This window comes from Amblyomma mixtum, chromosome 1 (assembly GCF_055824585.1).
Source record: "Amblyomma mixtum isolate Tamu chromosome 1, ASM5582458v1, whole genome shotgun sequence".
Lineage (NCBI taxonomy): Eukaryota > Metazoa > Arthropoda > Arachnida > Ixodida > Ixodidae > Amblyomma > Amblyomma mixtum.
Window position 1 is genome coordinate 286,432,116 of NC_143012.1, and position 16,067 is coordinate 286,448,182.

Consider the following 16,067-nt stretch of genomic DNA (forward strand, 5'->3'; position numbering starts at 1 on the left):
TTTTAGAGTGAAGCATGCGTTGTTCTCCCACATTACAGGAACTTAATAATCAGCTTAAAGTAGTACAGACACCTAATTTTGATGACATGTTTTATTCTCTACAATAAAACGGAAGACACATGCATGAATCAACATGTGCTATTCGCCTACGGCTGCTAAATAATTTATAAATGATTTTTTTTCTGGCATGCTGTTTCGGTTTCAACAACCGAGCGATGGCTGTGGCGTCAAAAAGTGGCTATACGTCACATGAGACATGAAAAAACTTCGATAGGAACGCTGCTTCATCGTTTTGATTCACTACAGTGCTGATGCGAGCCTTCCTCAAGAGCTGGAATGACAATTATTGCAGGGGCAGCGATTACATTGCAGTTTTAAATGCCTCACGTGACCTCAAACCCCACTTTGACGTCACAGTCACCGGTCGGCAGTTGAAACCGAAACCGAAACAGCACGAAAGAGAAATTCGATTCTAAATTATTGAGTGGTCATATTTAGCGGTCGCAGGGAAAATTCTAAAAGGTGACTCATGTATAATAGTGACTTATACATCATTATAAAGAATAAAACACGCACCCACAAAGAGTTGACACCTTTTGTCACCCCTTCAAGACTGACGCAAAGGAAGCACTTGGTTCCCCGAAGACTGCAAAGAAATACTGCTGCACAAGGCTGAAAACTTAGGCTGTGGCCGAGTAGAACTAGAAAGTGATATACTGTGAGGGACCCTCCCACATCAGTAACACGAGTAACACACCCTAAGCCGCAGACAATATACCTTTAATTACAGGCTAACAAAGCGGCACTAAAATATACAAGCGATTCCCTTGCACCGCCGTCCAAGCAAAATACAGCGCTCACACTCGCTTCGCACCGTAGTAGTATCTGCGCTCCTCAAAAACTGCAAGCAACGGTCTGCTAACCGCCATACACGAGAGAGTGCTGACGACGCAGCGACATCCACATACACACTACAACGGTCAATGACTACTAGGCTACTCTGCAAAAAGAACCAAATTTCATCTCGCACAGATAAAGGACAAGACGTCATCTTCCCCAACAAACTACGTGATAGTTCTCTAAGCTCGAAGCTAAACAAATGACGGGGCTGCTGACTTTGCAGCCGCTCACGCCGAGCGCCGCTGTTAACCGGTGATTTTTGCTCCAAAGCCTCTCATAATGCAACCTGTGTACAAGGTAACACACACTGCTGAGGCAAATGGTGAATTCATGGCGAGGTTTGTTAATTGATTGTTGAAATAAAGAAAAATACGAGCAAAATTTCTATTCAGTCACTTACACTCGATTTTCGCTCAAGAGCATCTGAGAATGTGAGCTAAAAGGCAACACGTGACCAAGGGAAAGTTACGAATGGTTTGCGTGGTAAAAATACTTTTAAAAAATAGAGGCGATTAAAAGTATTCTGGTAAAAAAATATATCGAACTACTCTCTTACATGTTCTACAGCAGCGCTATATAGCCCATTGTGCCACAGAAGTTTTTTTTTTTTTTTCCAACATGGTCTTTACTATACTAGGTCGTGTATGTACAGAAGGGGCTATACCCAGAAGTAACTATAAAGTGCGGTGTTAATTGTGCACTTACCTGTTCTGAGAAATATTCTATATTCCGCTAGGTGGCACAGCTGACTTCCACGAGGCTCGGGGGCAGCGCTGCCGAACTCGTCTGCCCCGTGCGCTGCTAGCTCGGTCGTTATCTGTCCCCTCCTTGTCGTCGTTACCTATCCCCTAGCTAGATCATGCGCATGCTCACCGCGCTGCCGGCCGAGAACCAGCCGGACATGCGTCGGGATGTTACACTCGGATGCAGCCGCTCTCACTCGAATGACGCAGGATGACGTGTGCTCTGGCCGCGCAGTCTTAAGAGCCGAGCCGTACGGGACCGGCGAGCCGCACACATAGAAGCATCAGCAAGTGAAGAGCGCAATGAGCGTAGTGTCTGTGGCACTGCTACAAAATGAGACGCTCCTTTAGTCGCAGTTAAAACGTAGCGAATACGGTGCAGACTTTGAGTGACATATCAGGTGATGTGCCCACCTGACCTCATTCTTTTTTATTCATGTTATCTTTTCATTTGCTTCTTTCGTTCTCCCTCTGGCGATTACTTTGTGAGTGGTGAGTTGGGCTTGTTTGCTGACGATCATGTTGGTAACAACGCAAAGACGGGACGACAGCACTTGTGTTTTTTTCTGTTGTCCCGTCTTCGCGCTGTTACCAACAGTTTTCCTGCATAGCGAAAACCCCTTTACCCGTGCGGCACTTTTAGTTCTTAGGACAGAATTGGATCCTGTGTTGCACGTACTCTTTGCGACATATTTTTAGCTTCTTTGGACAGAAAACTTGGCTCAGACGTTTTTAGAAGAATCTGTTTTTAAAATTGTTAGATATGTGGATGATTTCTTTTTTCTTTTAATACTGATTTTGACAGTTCTTTTGAAGCTATTGTTTTTCGCATTTCAAATGTTTTTAGTAAAGGCCGTGACCTAGTTTTCATACATAATCTGCCGACTAGAAAGGAGCTGCAGTTTTCAGACTTAAAACTTGCATTCCTGGTGGACCTTTAAGCTGGTGCTACTACCCCCGAACTAGCAAGGAACTCTCATCCTTTGACTCAGCCAATTCAAAAATTGTGAAGCGCCAGATCGCATCTTTATGCTTAGAGTCTGCGCTCTCGAAGTACTGTCAGCGCCAAATGCAGGATAGTCTGAATAATCAGGTTGGCCCACTTTTGGCCGCTGACTTCCCTCCGGTGATCTTAACTGCAGTAGCTGAAGCCCTCCTCCAGGAAGCGAAGCGCGGCACGCCATCAAAAAGGTCGGGAGACGGGCGCACCACGAAGAAACCTGAAGTTATGCTGTATGTGCACAGAGTGTCGCACAAGCTAAAGAAAGTTGCGAACAGGCACAAGGTGCCATTGGTGTTTTCAGCCCCAAATTAGCTGCCCAATTAGATACCTCGGATCAGCGGCACGGATGCGCACGTCTGCAGGACAAAACATGCTGTGGGGTAGCAGTGGTGTATGAGATCTCCTTGAGTTGCGGAATGTCCTATATTGAACAAAAAGGGTGATACATTAATGACCGCCTTAGGAAGCATGGCAAAACTGCAGAAAATGGGCAAAAATACGCTAATTTGGTCCCTCACATTGTCACTTTTAAGTGCGAGACACGACTCGAGGAAGCGAGGATTCTAGGCAGGAGCAAGAACGAAAAGGCGAGGATTGTGCTTGAGGCTTTTCACATCAAGAAAAAGGCTGATATGTGCGTAAGCGATCCGTCAACTAACCTGTATACGGCGGAATTTGATTTTCTGCGCCAACACGCTAGTGGAGTACGGTAAGTGGCGGCTTCTGATAAGCACTGAAAGAATTGACGTTGGGCGATTCTGCGTTGTACAAATGCATGCACCTCGTTCTCCGAATAAACAGCTGTAAGTTGGCGCCTGTATTATCGTCCTGTCTCATCTCGTGTGTTCTGTAGCGCCTTATTTCTTGAAGTGTAACATGAACACCCAACTAGCGCAGCATTGCTCGCCAGCACCGGAAGTGGCTGACTTCGTCGCATTGTATGGGCGTGGTCTTAAATAATCCCCGTGACGACGGGTTCCAACATCAGCATAACGTGACTCGACCACACGAGCGCTCCACTGAGGCCTTCACCATTACAAACTCCTGATATACGCTCAAGAAGGCAAGTATGATTGGACTCTAGACACATCATAATTTTCATCTCTAGATATTCCGTGAGTAGGCACTAGACTTCCGCAGTTTTCCCCCTCTGTAAATGTATTGTCGGCTCCAAATCGACCGTGAATAGAGTAACATTAATGCAAAAACAAAATTACAAACATAATAGCGGCTGGAGGCGAAATACAAGCCATAAGCACATTCAGGCTATAAACCTCTCGATAAAGAAGTGGATATGAAGTGCGCTACTTTAAACTGGATTTTTTTCTGTTGCCCCTTTCTTCTTAGATTTCATATAAGGCTGACTGTACAATATGCGTTCACTGAGGTGAAACGCGAGAAATTGTTAAATAGGCTCTTAACGCGGACGAAATTAGCTTTCACCGCGAAAGTCGCGCAGGTGCAGAGAGCTCGACAGAAAGATCTTAAAACCGCGCTCCTGCTTCGTGGTGAAAGCTACTTTTCTCGCCGTTAAGAGCCTATTTAACCCTTTTTCACGTTCCCCCTAAGGATGACAGGTACTGTACATCGACCATAATGGGCCTTTTTCCTCTCGAGCAGAGAGCAATGGAATCTGTGTGCCATTTGCTCACCGTGTAAACATCGACTTATCAGAGCATTCTGATGCATGAACGCAAGCGAAGTTCACAAAGTGAAAATTTAAAAAAGATATCAAAGGCAGCTGTACAAAACGTGTCTTAGATTGTGAAAGAGCGCGAACTAAAAGCGAAGCAAGCCGTTTTTCCTTTAAACTTTGTTCTCTCCCGGGTTCATTAGAACAACAGTACGTGAGATAAATGCGCCATTCACAGGAACATCCCACTACGCAGGCAGGAGCCAAAGTAGAATTCCTTTCTAAGCATGTTCAGGGAATAAAATGCATCATTCCATGGAGCGAAAAACAAAAACTGCCGGACGAGCCAAAAAAGAAACTTCTGCCAGAATGAAGTAAATACCGCTTTGAAGCTGGCCAGTGAAATAAACACCCCTCGCCCTGTAAACTCCCCTCTCTCTCACGCGCATAACAAAAAGAGGCGTTGGTGCTAAAGACAGGCACACATACGAATGCGGAGGCAAACTGAGAGCGCGAGTTGGCAAGCCCTGGTCGTGATCCGGATGCAGGAAGTGTACCTTCTTTCCTCCTCCTTCTTCCGAACTGCTTCTCTCTTTCCTAAACGCCCGGAAGAGGCATTCACGCGGCGGGCAAAAGGAAAAGACCACCAGGAATCGGTGCCTGCGTCTCGCCAGCGTTCGGCTGTTTACGGAACACCGATCTCCCGCCCCGGCTGCGTTGGCCCTCCCCACTCTTGCTTTTGGTGCTTGCTTCATCCCCGTTTTCCCCAGCGTACTCCGCACCGGTCGCTAAAGCCCGCGCGCAGCAAATATGCTCGGCCGCAAAATACCGACACTGCAAACAAAACAACGGCCAACGAGACGCTAGTGCCACCCGAGAAAACAGAGCCGCTGCAGCAACGGCGAGAAAGCGAAACTTTTTTGAAGAACGGTCGCGCAATCGAAGAGCGCCAATGGGGATTGCGAATTTCAAGGGAGGAAGTGTAGTTGGGGAAAAGAGTTGAGAGGGAGCGGAGGGCGGCAGAAAAAGGTCGCCAACGGGCGAGGGTAGAGACGGCAACCGAGGCGGCTTGCGCTCCTCTCCGCAGCAGGGAGCGGCATCGTAGGGAACGTGCCACACTTGTGGAAACCGGGGCAACGTGTCCTCCATGCAAACAGCCGGAGCCGTCGCGTGCGCCTCCTCGCCATCCTATTCCGGCGCTGACGGAGGGTTTGCTGGGATGCAGTGTTCTCAGGGCCCCCACTTTTGCGCCCTGGAGCATGCGCCGCGGGAAGCATGCAGGAAAGGCAGAAAAAGGAATTTGGTAGCTCGGGGAGGAGCTCTGCAACAGAAACCTGTTTGAAGACACGCTGGGCTGTTTTTACCGCTCCAGCTTTCGCTCTCATCAGATGTAGAGAAAGTGGCACTGGTGGCTTCAGATGAAGACGAAAACTATGGAGAGAGCTAGTGGGCGTGATATATGTAGTCGGTGATACTTTGTGATCGGATCTGGTTTCGGTCTTTTTTGTACAGCTTATGAATCCCTCAGCTGGCGAATCAGTTGGGTGAGCTGGCGCAGTACTTTTGCGTTCGCTGCACCAGTTTTAGACTCATAATTGGGTTTACGGCCAAATTGCCTAACGCTATAGTGCTGAAGTTTTGAGGCTGAGATGATCTAATTGGCATTTAAATGATCAGACTATAAAAATTTATGCGGAAATATTCATAGACTTTTTTTTTTGTGGACGTGTCTTCAGGAGGAGGCGTTCTTGGCCAGACTACGCGGTCCCGTGCGACAAGCATGTGGCTGATGCCACTCCGTAGCATTGCCACGAAAACAGACTGGGGAGGAACTATACTACAGCTTTACCGCACGCGATAACAAGCTAACGCAGAACTTTCCCGTTTTGCGATTTCTTTCGACAGAAGGCGCGTATATAATGCCGAGTGGAGGTCTGGGTGATAGCGCGCACGGCTCCTGGTGTCGCCGGGCGAACTGACGAAGCTCCCACAGAGAGCATGAGGAAATGGAGAAACGTGACATTAAACAGGATCCTCGCGATTTAGTCTAAAACATTGGAGTTGCCACATAGAGAGCACAAAGCGCCCTAGTGAGAGATCCAGTCACAAGCGCAGTGGATTCTGGCACCATGCCACATGCTCAGATGTATGTGCTTTTATGAGCGAGTGAGGAAGCGTGGGCAGCTAAAGACGAACGAATTTTGCTTCCTGCTTACGGACTTTGTCGCTTTTACTTACGGATAAATGAACACACCTTAACATGCGCGCGGCTTCTGGGTGTAATCAGCTGATCATCACCGACCACGGTGGCCAGTTACGTACGCCCGACATCCCAATCCTTGAAAGAGGCCGATCTCGTCGCATTTTTTTTTTAGTAACACATCCTTTTCTCAGAGGGCATTGGGGAATGAAAAGTAAGTAGGATGAAAACTGGTGTTAAAAGTTTGCAAGAATATTTAGTGCCGTACTTAACTACGATTACAAAATTTATTACAGATACTGCTCGTAAAGAGAGGGAAAAAGGAGGGAAGTATGAAGGGTGGGAAGGAGGAGAGGTTACGTGGTAAAACTACCACACTCTTTTTCTTTCTTCCTGCTTCGGTAGTTCTTCTATAGGCGGTTCCTTTCTAGAACCTTCTGCTTCAACGATGCTTCGAACCAAATTTATTGCTTTCGGAGAGCCGATCTCGCACCACTTCGTTTTGCTCTGCCGCCGTGCCCCATCGTCTATTCAAGAAACGTTCAGTTTCTCAGATTTTTTCCCACAGCTGTTTGTGCATTCAGATACACAGACGTTCTTTCCGTTGCCGTGCGAAGGGCCCTCGAGAATGTCCTGCGCATGCTCAGGCTACACTCACGGGACGCGGAAGGCTAGGCGAGAGCGCTTTATCCTATCAGTAGAGCTCTCTCCGGAATCTGATAAGACGCGCTTCCACCGAAGTTTATGGTGCGGTCGAATTCCCAGGTCACTTCGAATTTTGTGCAGCGGGGGTTAAGCTTTCTTCTCGCTTTAGCATTGGATTCAAATTTGAACTTCAGGCCGAATTGGCAACAAGGCAGCGTAAATAACCAGACCAAGCTTGCCGCCTTTTCGCGTATGTATATATTTCAGGCTGTGGTCCAGGTGTGCAATTTGACTGCATTGTTTCCTTTCTCTAAATGAACTACAGTATGATGCAAGCTAAGGTGTGAGGCTTAGCAGGGGGACCAGCATTAGTTTCATAAGCCGCAAGTTCTGCCTAATATTGGCAGTCGTGTTCCTTGTGACTTGACGAAACTAAGACAAAGTTCAGCGTTCCAGATTTAGCACAGGCTTAAAAAAGGTGAAGTCCAGGCCACAGTCATGTCATTCATTGGGTACGAACACGAGAACAGTGCAAATCACAGGTTGTGGAACGCATCCTACGGGCTCACTGCGATCTTTTGCTGCGTTGGTAGTAGAGCCAACATTTCGCGAAAACGCCATGGCTCTTTATGTGAGGCCTCGACGCGAAGAAATGCGATGAGGAAAGGAGACAAAAAGAGGGAAAGGAGGAAGTGTGCCACCCCGGTGCCCATAGCGGTAGGAAACGAAACGAAACCACGTGTCATGTGCGCTGCTTTCTTATTGGGTCGCTGCGCTGTCTGCGCCACCAATAGCGCTTGCCGCTACAATAAACTAAAAATGAAAGCATCCTAGAATCAGGGTTCGATAACCGATATTAATTTATATAAAACTTCTTGACCATTTTGGTGTTCCGCATTAATCATATTTGCACTCAGTGTAATTATTTATTATTGAAACCATTGTATATGTGTCTGTGTTTTCTCTTTTACCTGTTTTATAGAATTTGTTATGCGTCCCTCTCTCCTCTATAACATCCGACCTGGGCCGTGAGGGCATTATAAACAAAAAGAAAAGTTGACAGTTACTATTGGTAGTTACTGTTATCAACCTATGTGGAACCAGGCTAAGTGTGACAGACAAATCATGGCAGCATCACAGCTAAGCAAGAAGTTCCTGTCGCATGGACAACCTCATGATGAACAAAACGCATAAGAATGTTTTTCTTTTTCATGCTTTCAATCGTCGCAGTGAACCCAACACTGAATGAGACATGCCCGTGTACTGTAGGATGCAGGCGCGTGTTAAAGTACCCTAGGAGGTCTAATGCCTGTGCTACACGGGTACGTTCGAATGAGATCTGAGTCGAATGTCATTCGAGAATTGGAATGACATTCAGACTTGACGGACTCCCGCGGTGCTACTCGACACTTTCCAAACGCATTCGAAAGCTTCAGCTCGTTTTCAGTGTACAACGACGACGACGGCGGCGGTCACATTAGTCCGACAACGACACCATCACGGTCAAGATCAGCATGTGATCATTGTGAACGATCAGTTCACTACAACATCATTGTAGTGGGACAAGTTTTTTAGGCCAACGACACCGACGAATCCGATCGGCGGACGGTCAGCCTTCATGCCCTCGGGAGGTCGGCGGCTGAGCGAAAACACGCTGATCAGGTGCCGGTGCGAATATATACGCTCTTCTACATTATCCGCATTGGAAATAAGCGAAACTAACGGTTATATTTCACATGTGCGCACTTGAACACTCACCAGCGATAAGTGCTTGCCAAATTAATTTTTGTCGACGATGACTCCCTTCCCTTCCGCGACGACAAGGCCTAGCGAGTCCGCATGGTTGGTTCTGGGATTGCGGCGGCTGTGAAGAGCGAATTCACTAGTTTTAGCGAATGCGAATGGTCAACGAGTTTTTTTTTTTTTCCAACAATGACGCGAAGTCAACTATTGCTTACATCGCAGGGCTCCGCATACGGTGAACGGGAAGCGCCGATGTGACCCAGACTGCCGAGCAGTGCTTTTCGGCCAGCAGCAGTCGTCGCTGTCGCTAGCTTACGGATAACAAGTTAGGCCATCTCAGCTAACGCGAATGCTCACCAAACATGCTTCTGGATAAAGTAGCTTAAAATAAGGTACTGCTCACTTCGGAGGAAGCCGGGACAATAAGCGAGAAGCGCTGGTCCTACGCGATCTCAACAACCGGGATGTCAAGTGTTTCTCAGGCGTGCAATAGCATCATCGCTTCCCACAGATTGTCGCACTGCGTAAACAAGCACGGGTACAACCGGTAAAAAAGTGGTGAGATTATTCAATAGAACTAAAGAGCAGATTGCGTTTTATGTCATGAAAACGAGCACTAGCGGTTGGTACGCAGCGATCCAAAAACAATATGAGTGCAGTCGTCCGCATCGGCACACTCTTGCGGAAATTTCATGCTCATGCGGAAAATGCTCATTGAAGCACTATTATCTTCAAGCACTCAGAACTCGAGCTATTTGCTAAAGCACAAAAAAAGCGAGCAGCGGGTATCGAAATGAACAGCCAAAGAGCCGAAAGCAGTCGAGCGGCTGTGGGCGGGGCGAAGCGACGGCTGCGGCGACGGCTATTGCTCGGTTCGGGATGTGTTCGGGTTTCGAAGACATTTCGAATTCTGAAATGTCTCCGCGGAGCTCCGTCGACTTGAATGTCATTTGAACCGAATGTTGTGGAAAAACTTCGTGTAGCAGTGTAAGTTCGCCAGTCGAGTAGAATGACATTCGGTTGGAGGCCATTCGAAACACCGGTCTAGCAGGTCGCGAGCCCTCGAGCCCTCTACAACGGCGTCCCTAAAAGCCAACGTGACACTTAAGGATATTAAACCCAACTTACGAATACCAATCGCAAGTGTCATATTGTAACTTAGCGGTCATTATAAGGGCAACTGGGCCGGTGCCATGGCTCAGCGGTTATGGCGCTCGGCTGCTGACACGAAATACATAGGTTCGATCCCGACCGCGGCAGTCGGATTTCAATGGAGGCGAAATTCTAGAGGCCCGAGTACTGTGCAATGTCAGCGCAAGTTAAAGAACCCCTGGTGGTCGAAATTTCCGGAGCCCTTCACTACGGCGCCCTCAAAGCGTCAGTCGCTTTGGGACGTTAAACCCACATAAACCAAAACATAGCGGTCTCGGAAAAGGGACAAGGGGGGTTGTGTATGACTCGAAAATATTTGAGCGACCTTTTTCCATAAAAAGTAGGCGGTATCTTCACATTAATTCGACAATCGTTGTAATCAAAATTGCTGTCGCGCCCTATTTAGGCATGACAGAACTTTCCGAACAGTGGGCTCACGTCTTTGCGAGAAGTCTCGATTCCGGCAGACTCAACAGATTGGAAATCCTCGAAAATGTAACTCCCAAACATCAGATAACTTGTCTCGCTTAGTAAACGAAAAATAGAGAGATTTAGCATAGCGCGATCCCCTACCGCGATCCGCATTCGCACGGCGCCAGTTCGCTCACATTGATTGTTCCGATGCCGCAGCTAGCCGGCACCTGGCGCCATCTGGCGCCTTCAGGGTGACCTGCGCATGGCCACTGGCGCCCCGCAGAAGCAGATCGTTGATCGCGCTATGCTAAATCTCTCTAAGGATTATACCTCAAGCTGGCGGAGATAAACGAAGCATGGTGTTTAAAAATGAACATGATAAAAATAGGCGGCAATATCAGTACCATTCATAACCGAAACTGCAACCGCTGGTTTGAGCAAACCCTGTCGCACTAGCCCACTTAATATCCAAAGTAATCACAATTTATTTAATTTTTAATTTCAACTGTCATACGCTCCTTTTTCTCCGTCCAAAACTCGCACAATGAACAGCTCTTGTTAGCGCAGTTAAACAGCCAACACGGAGAAGCTGAAACCGTCGCCATACTGATATCTCTGCTTCTTCGGAGGAAATGGTCCCTCAGTGGGCATTTCAGTTTGCCGCGAACTTCCAAGCTTCCCAGTGTATGTGGACACGTGATACACGCTCGCTTTGAACCGAGATTATTCCTTCCTCCACTCCCTTACCGTCGGTGGGCTCATGCTCCGAGACACAGACTGGCTGCCCACTGGAGGGGCCGTTTCAAACAAAAGCACCGCGCGCTTCATTTCCGTCTCGGCACCGAGTATCACGTGTCGGCTGGGCCTCGGGGCTATCCCACGCTTGACCGCCTTCCCTCAGCCTGTCGTCGTTGAGTGGGTAAGCACTCGGTCTCACAGGAGGGAGCCTCTTCAATGTCAATATTTGCAGCGGCGCGGGACACACTCGTGGGGTGTCCGCTTTCGCCCCCCCCCCCCCCTACCTCCCTGCCACGCTAGTCGCCGTCTCGGACTGACATCTAATTTTCGGCCCGACGCTATACTTCGCCCTGCGCACAGCACCCCGGAAGGACATTTCAACTGAGTCGTGATGTGTCCTAGGGCTGCTCTTTCCTGCCGCAGAACTGTAGCAAAAAGAATGCTTGAGACAAAGGCCGTGCTGATTGAACGCGACTACCGGGTCGTCTGCATAAAGTAAAAGAAGTCAGCACTTATTGAATAGATATACATTTACTTATCGAAGAGTGCCTCGCTCTCATACGCGGGATTTGATCCAGCAACTGCCTTCAACCGCGACAATGAGAGACGCGCTTCTCCGCAACACTATACTGCCGAAGGGAGCACGCTCTGCTTAGCACAAAAAGCTTCGAGGACCTCGAAGCTTTTAATTCCTATGACACGGGTCTTCTCCTTGTTTTGAACTCAGCTGAATAAAACCCTCGAAGTCAATGAGAAGGAATTGTTGCTTGCATACACACATAGAGACAGAGAAATTTACTTTCCTTTCGAACAGGCCTGGCAGAATCCCAAAGTGTAGGATATCCGGTGCTCTGCTTGGGCCGAGTAGCATGCTGCCAGTAGTTTCGAAAGAAGCCAACAGTCATTCAAACCACACAAGGTGTCGTGGAATTCAAATGCTTTCTTTAAGTCTGAAGTTGATTATGGCATGAAATTATTTGCGTAATTGTTCAAACAGAACATGTTATCCTACAAAGTGCAAGAAAAGGTAACAATCCCTCCAGCAATCAATCCGAAACCACGACCTCCGTATGGAGTGTGCATTGTTCTTCTAACTGAGCTATGGGCCGGCAGCTATCTCCCTTCTGCTTTTGAGTGTATTCTTGATTCGTGTAGTTTAACCTTTAACGTGTTCACCAGTATTGCCTCGTAAACAGAACATGAGACAGCTGCCGTTATGACTCAGTTTTCATAGCGCTGCACAGGCGGAGGTCGTGGTATTGGATTCCCTGAGCGGCGGACTTAATTTTTTCTACTTTCTACGAAGTTACTTTCTACCTAAGCTATTACGCAACACATTTTTCAACCAAATCAACATCAATCAAAACAGTTTTACTCCCCTATTCTTCACTTACTTCCATTTACTGTAGGCTCCTTTCATGCGTGTATCCTAACGAGCGCTTTCCCCTCAACGCGTTATCCTTGTCTTTCCAGTACTATCGCTGAAGGCGCACCACAAGCGCAAGCTAATACCCTATCTAGGCCAGCTCAAAAAATTGTGTCCGTGCTGGGCGCTGAAGTGTTTAATACACGCCTTCTTAGACTCACGCTAGAGCGGAAATCTTACCAAGAACTCCTCGGCAGTTCCTTGCGGCTTTAAAAGCGAGCCTATGCACACGAAAGGTGCGCTAACAGCTAATTAAGTAGCAAGTCTCGGAACAGTAAAGCCCCTCGGTATTCCGAAACCATGACGGTAATTGAGAAGAGGAAATCATAGGTTATCACACGCGTCCAGGGCATACTAAACTGCTAACATTGAAAGGAGAAACGACTAACTCATATGCACCGTCTGTATTATTTCGGAAGTTCTCTAGCGCTATAATTTTCTGTTCTTACTCTTTGTAATGTGGAGGTCGTCTTTTAAATAACGTCTGGTGCACTGAAAAACAGTGAGACTTGTCGTCCATTGACATTTGTTTTACTGACATTATACGTCAGCGGGCACTATCGTAAGTCCAGGCGAGTGCGCGCGCGCGCGCGCGTGTGTGTGTGTGTATGTGCGTGTGTGCGTGTGTGCGTGTGTGCGTGTGTGCGTGTGCGTGTGCGTTTGCGTGTGTGTGTGTGTGTGTGTGCGTGTGCGTTTGTGCGTGTGCGCGTGTGCGCGCGTATGTGTGTGCTTGTGTGCGTGTGTGCGTGTGTGCGTGTGTTCGTGTGTTCGTGTGCGTGTGTGCGTGTGTGTGTGTGCGTGTGTGCGTGTGTGCGTGTGTGTGTGTGCGTGCGTGTGCGTGTGCGTGTGTACGTGTGTGCGTGCGCGCGCACGTGTGTGTGTGTGTGTGTGTGTGTGTGTGTGTGTGTGTGTGTGTGTGTGTGTGTGTGTGTGTGTGTGTGTGTGTGTGTGTGTGTGTGTGTGTGTGTGCGTGTGTGTGTGTGTGTGTGTGCGCGCGTGTGCGTGTGTGTGTTTGCGCGCGTGTGCGTGTGTGTGTGCGCGCGTTCTTGCGTGCTTGCGTGTGTTAGTGCGTCTCGGAAAAATGGAGCAAACGCGAAACACAAGGAAGCAGTGTCACACAGCAATTAAGCAGCAAAGAAATCCTTCAGCGGCATAGAACTTCACCCCGGTCGCCGAGAGCTCAGCGGAGCTAGGCTGAAACGTTATCAGGCAAACTTGAACCAGAGCCACCGACGGGAATAGGCGGCGCAGGCTGTGCAGGAGAGGAGCGATTACCCGCCTTTCTACGAGCTGTCACCGCTAGGCTGTAACTTACCGCACGAAACAGGCTACGCCTCTTCCGGCAGTCTCGGGTTCGTTAATTTGATGTGGACGGCACCGTAATTGATTTTCGAAGTTTCGGGAACCTTCGCGAATGCAATTTAGGTTCCATCGGTGGAGTTCTACTAATGAGCGCATTGTCGCGGGCCGTACGCAGTCATTCGTCCTGATTGCAGGACTTTTTGCGGAAGTGTCCAGGAGTAACTTTCCTTCCGACCGCAACTTCTGAAAGTAGAGGTCTATTCATCATTCTATCGTAGAGCTGTGCTGGTGCAAGCTCCCCTTCCGACTGTTTGGGTGACATTTCGTGTTCGTTCTTGTTTTCAAAGCCAAAGTTGCGAAGTAATGAAAAAGCATTCTGCACGTCCTATGAGGGGTCCAGCATCGGTTCAGAAACTACATTCGATATAACATCCCGCTCTGCAATACATACCTCGGCTGAAATGTTTGAAAACTTCAAACGCATTTATTACGCCTGGAGCATTTATTGAATGCGGAGCACAGCTGGCAGCTTCCGGCACAGCTGTAGGAATTCTCAGCGTATGCAACGCATTATGAATCCTTTCTACTAAAATCTGGTGCGTTTTGGGGCCTGTGTGCTCTGCTTGGAAGATAAAGCGCTGCCTCGATGGCTGAAAATTTCATGGTTGCCAATTATTGAGACTTCTTTTGAAGGTGGGCCCGGCCATTCGGCACTAAGCTGCAACAAAAAAACAACTAGGGGACTATCGGCTTTGTCGGTACTCTTTGTGACCTGCTGGCCCCATTTTCGGATAACCGCGCAGATAACTCAGAAGACGGGCAGTGTTGTTCAGCAAAAAGTATGTGTAGTTTTCCATCGATTATCAATAAGCATTACAATTACATCAAATATAAACGCCATCTCGCAAGAACCTTGTACATATCCGGTCTCTCGTAACACCTTTATTGCCGACTGGCTTTTGTGAGACCTTTTCCTGACAAATAAACAGTTCGATGCTAGGATAGCGCAGCTTTTCATTGAAGCCCGTAATGCACTTAAGGTGTGTGAGATCTTAACTGAGTTCTTTCCTACCTTTACACTTTGAGTAGAGAATTTAACTGCACTCGCAGGAAGTTAGTTATGTTAAACAGAAGAAACAGCGCAAAGAAACACGGACACACGAAAAAACGACACACAGACACAGCGCTCGTGTGTGTGTCGTTTCTTCGTGTGTCCATGTTTCTTCGCGCTGTTTCTTCCTTTTAACATTTTTAACATTTCATTACCAACTATCCCAGAACCTTGCTTTTCTGAGTTAATTTAGACCAGCATCTTCTGACGGTTCTTCTGGCATTATCTTTGATATCATGTTTTACCACAATCTAATCCAAGTTGTGCAAGAACCCACACGTGTTACTGCTTCTTCATACTCGGTTTTTGATCTTGTTTTTATTCCCCGTTTCATAAATAACTACAATGTTTTAGTTGATCCTGGGATTTCTGATCACCAGATTGTTTCAGTCACTTTTTCCTTACATGGTAATCGACCTAATCACGCTTCCATGCTTAAAACTGTGAAAGATAACGCTCGTGCTGATGACGTCAGCATAATAGATTACCTAGATTCTCACCTCGAAAACTTCTGTAGTAATGACATTAATGAGTTATGGAAAAAGTTTAAAAATATATGCTTCTTTTGTCTTGACAGCTTCGTCCCTAACAAAGTAAAAAAGACTGCTAAACGTAATCCATGGATGACTAGGGACATAATACATTTAAAAAGGAAAGCGAAGCGGGCAAGATATAACCGTACAGCTTCACATGACTTTATCCAAATTCGTCGCTCCCTTTCCAATGCCATTCAGTCAGCCAAACACTTTTATTTTAACACTACCTTGCCTAATTTTATCAAATCAGATCCTGATAAATTTTAGAACTTTGTGAGTGAACGTAAGAAACCTATTGAGCACATTTCACATGAAGAGACCTTAATAACAGATCCTCCGGCTATTGCATCGCATTTCAACCGCCACTTCAGCAGTGTCTTTTCCGTCTCTAAACGCCTTGTAAACACAGCTTGTGATACTCTTGACACTAACATTGTTTCATATGAGGGCATTGTTAATATGATGTTAAGGTTGAAAGTAAAATCATTCCCAGGACCAGATGGTATTCCAAATGCATTTCT